The sequence below is a fragment of the Hippichthys cyanospilos genome, chromosome 6, assembly GCF_059441005.1.
Source record: "Hippichthys cyanospilos isolate Australia breed blue-spotted pipefish chromosome 6, RoL_Hcya_1.0, whole genome shotgun sequence".
Classification (NCBI taxonomy): Eukaryota; Metazoa; Chordata; class Actinopteri; order Syngnathiformes; family Syngnathidae; genus Hippichthys; species Hippichthys cyanospilos.
Window position 1 is genome coordinate 14,802,744 of NC_142374.1, and position 4,605 is coordinate 14,807,348.

Consider the following 4,605-nt stretch of genomic DNA (forward strand, 5'->3'; position numbering starts at 1 on the left):
AGGTTATCTGGCTTGTAGTCTTCGTCTTGATCGGAGTCATCTCAGGTCATTCATTGACCAATTAAAAAGCAAAAAGTAGGGACCAACCAATGTATATACTGTATGTATATATTTTTTTGGGTGGGGGCAATGCTGATTGAGATATTTGGCAGAATAAAATAATAATATGTAATAATTGATCAAATGGTCAATGAATTGAGAAAATATACAGTAAAATGAATAGAAAAAGCTTGTTTTGGTATAATAAATACAATAAAGATCAGACAGAACAGTTGAACATTTTTACAAATCGGCTCATAGTGTACCTTTTTTGTGGGGAGATGTTAAAGGACGTTATGTTGAAATGAGGATGTATTTGCAGAGACACGGAGGTGAATAGTATCATGGGTTGTTTAAAGTCAAAACTTGACTTAGCCCATTATTTTAAGAGAGTGACGATATTCAATTAACCAGTGAAATGATTCAATATTTTTGAAAGATGTTTTTAAACGAATACATCTTTTATAATCAACCATTTCTCTGGGGGAAATCAAATATTACAGAACCTTTGATATTGCCTTTGTTCGGCAGGCCGCGCTTGGCTCACTTTGTTCTATATGTTGAAATGTGTCCACCCAGTGTGGAGTTTTAAGTAATTATCACCTTAAGGCACAAGGAAAGTAGGAAAGGTAAACCAGGAGGGAAACTGTTTAAATAGTAGGTATAGTAGTTTCGGGAGGAATTTCAAGTATTTTATACAACTGTAAAACCAGAATTCCGGGTGTGTCTTGACACTCACAGCCTTGAGTTTTGAGTCTAAATGTTAGCTACATACGACGAGAAGAATAGAACTTTTCTGTAACAAGGAAACGGAAACCACAGTAAGCAACGTTGGAGAGCTTGCATCACTTGAAGAAGTGTATATTTCCCGTTACACCTTAACACATTTTGGCCAGTGAAAGTTTGAGTCACTCACTTCCGTTTTCAACCACATGTTTTGGCCCATGCTCTTCATTTTCACACACACATCTGTTTCCTGTGTTCTGGGAGTCTGTGTGTAAGGCAGGTCCTTGGTGGGGCTGGTGTTACCTCTATCACAGATGACCCCTCTTGTGACTCATCCTATTGTTCAACCTGGTGCACATACTAGTCACACGCTTCTAAATTATGAGAGGGTCCTCAAGGACATTTAACAACAACGCCCACGCATCTGTTTTATTTTTGTCATTTCCAGTAATTCTTGGAAGTTTTTAGCGGTGACTTGAATGGAGGCAGAGGCCCAGGGTGTTATGCTTCCAGGAAATAAGCAGGGCAACATACACCATGAAAATCTGGGTTTCTATAGAGCAGATTCAACAGAAGGATGGTGGATAAGTAGATCTACTGACCCTTCATCGCTAAGAAGATTAGTCTTCATCACAAAGAATACTCTGGATATTTAGTCTGTGACAAACAGCTGACCGGGACCAGTAATTAAAGGAGACGAGTGATCACACTGATCTGTTATAATCAAAGAAGTGAATGATGGTTGAACACTGCCACACTGGTGCTAAAACAAGGGTGGGAAATATATGCCGTGCATGGCAGGCACAACCATTTTTTAAATACAGTATAAAGCCCCAATTGGGCTAACAACAAATGGCTAAAAAAAACAAAACAACATTTATACAGTATATATATCTTTTTTTGCTATGTCTCCAATAATTATAGGGATGAAGTCTCAGGTCATTTGATTCATCCAGCTAAACCTTCAACGTTTGTTTATTATTCTTACTGATAATATTAATATAACTATCATTGGTTTTTATGATATATTTTGTTTTGCTCTTTAGTGCATGCAACATAACGCACTTAAAAACATAAATTTCTAAAATAATATTGGTTCAGTCCATTCCAATAATTTTTCTAATATAAACTATTATTTAATTTTAGTATTACTCTAATTATGGTTTAGACCAGTAGTTTTTAAACTGGCTGGCATTTCCTGTAGGGGGTCCGGCATTATAACGGGGGTGCGCAGAGCTACCGTGAACAGTTCATTATTACAAATTACACTGGTGAGATACATTTGTCAGTGCAAGTAATGGCTGCAGTGATTATTGGAGTTATGTTTATTGCATTTGCTCTTCATTTGTTGTTGTTTCCTATACTGCTCCTATGTTTCCTAGTCTGCTCAGGAAACTGAACAGAATAAGAATTTCATTGTGTGGTATTACTATGCATATGACAGTAAAACTCTTGATCTTGAAAATTACAGCGTTAAAGTAAAAGTAACAAATAAAATAAATATTTGACTTTAATACAAGGAAGTTGTTTTCTGATCATTGGATAAAATGGCTACGTTGGTTTGAGCACATATTCAAGTGTGCATGTAGCAATAGTAGCAGTTGTGCTAACTGGTTAAAAACAAAAGTAAAATAATAATAATGAAACAAAAAAAATGTACACACACCAGTCTTTCTTGATGAGGAAAATTGTTTCTTTGATTCGGGTGACCCACTTCATTATAGCTGTAAACGTTGAAACAAATGTGAAAAAAATAGTAGAGGGGACCATGATGGTTGATGTTGATGTCATGGCTGCTAAGTCATGCACTGTAATAAAGGATCATAAAGCATTGTGTAACTTGATTCGTCAAATCAACCATCAGCCATACATGCTTAATGAGATATTTCATTTTTTATGTATATTTTGCTGTTTGATGAAACATTATGCAGCTAAAAAAAAGATACATTTCCAAAAAATTGTTGGATCTGTACTTTTAAATTAAATTAAGAACTTTACAAAGTAAATCGAACTAATTATTCTAATTATGGTTTAAAATATTGGGTAGCAAATCAGTGCTGTTTTTATGCAAGTATACAAACAGTACTTTTGTTATATGTTATGCTATCAACAACAAACTTAGCTCGATGACAAAACTATTAAGCTGTTTTTAATAATATGCAAGAAAGGGCTACTTGGTTTGAGCATATTCAAGAGTACTGTTTAAGCTGCTGTGCCAACTAATTAACAACAGCTACAAGTATACATTACAGTACTATAAAAAATAAACTTTGATATTAGTCATTCTTTCTTGATAGTATGAGTAATGATGTTGCTTTGGTTTGAGAGACACTCCATTATGACTGAAAGCATTGAAACATTTGTGGAAAAACAGAAGAGGGGACTTACCCACGGTCAGAGCAATTAGATTGTTGATGTCATTTCTGCTAAGTCATGCACTGCAACTCCCCTTTTTTTTTTTTCTTCGGCTAAAAATTATTTCCTAACAATCTGCATATGGTGAGAGACCTCCAGAGCATAATTTATATATTATTTTTATCATTACTATTCTAAAATCTGTCCATGAAAAAACAAAAATGTTCATGACAAAGAACATACAGTTTTATTTGATAGGTAGGTTAGTCAGCAAAAGGGAGCACACCATCAATATTATATAGTTCTTCTCACACCATTAACTGACTGCCATTACGAGTTGTTTCTACCACCGTCCAACTTGATTTGGTGAACATGATAGCAACGTTTTATTAATGGGCACCATGAGCGCTTATTGAAAACACGTGACAGACTTTTTCAACAGAAGACTTCCCAGTCACACGTCCCTAGAGGCATTACTTACCGAGCAGCATCTTTTAGAATGTTGGTGCGCAAACCCATTGAAGTGCCCCAGCTGGCATTATTTTTTTAAATTTTTTTTTTGCTGCTATAGATGAATTTCATTGTCAAAAAGCAGCACAGTGCTTCTTTTTTATGTATACTTCACTAATGCACATCACCAAATATAGTAATTGTTGAAAGGTTGCTACAACAGTGGCGGTGAATGGAGGTATTTTACTTAGGGGGGTAGGGGGGGCACCATATCTCATACAGCTGCACAAGTTTGGTGTGTTACATTGGCAGCTTAGTAAAAATATGTCCATTTCACATTAAACAAGAGATGCATACAGAAAGTCATGACTAACACTTCAGACATGTTTAGAATGTGCTCTATTCTTAATATCTGCCTATTGAAGAAGGATTGGAATGTTGTACCACTCCTTGACCCTATCACATTAAGTGGAACTGCTGTTCATGTCAATCTTTTATTTGGAGTAAATACAAATTATTTATGTTTTATATTGCGTTAAAATAAATCATAGAGGCTCTGAAATGCAGTTAAGGACAAAACTCCATCCAACGACTTTCTAGACTGTTTTTAAATGAATTGCTACTTTCAATACAATATTAAATGGGTTGGTCCAGTTAAAAGTAATTACAGTACGATGTTTTATGCACTCCCACTTATCTTAAAAAGTCTTTTTGACTAATATTGGTGGTTGGTTTTCACTTTCCTTTTATATCATGTCATCGCGTGACAAAAAAGCGTTTTAAATGACATGCTATACATGCATGATACCATACGATAGAAGCAGTAGAAAGCAGTAATAGTTGTCTATGAAGGAATTTTTAATTTTTAATTGTAAAAAATGACACTGAAGGAAAAAATCAAAAATGTTACGTACAGTAATGAGCCATGTGTACTACAACTGCTAACAATCCCATCACTCTGTGAGGAGAGGAAGGGGAGTCGCTCTTTTGACGTCACACGGCCCTCCCACTGCTCTGTAATTTACATATCGTGTG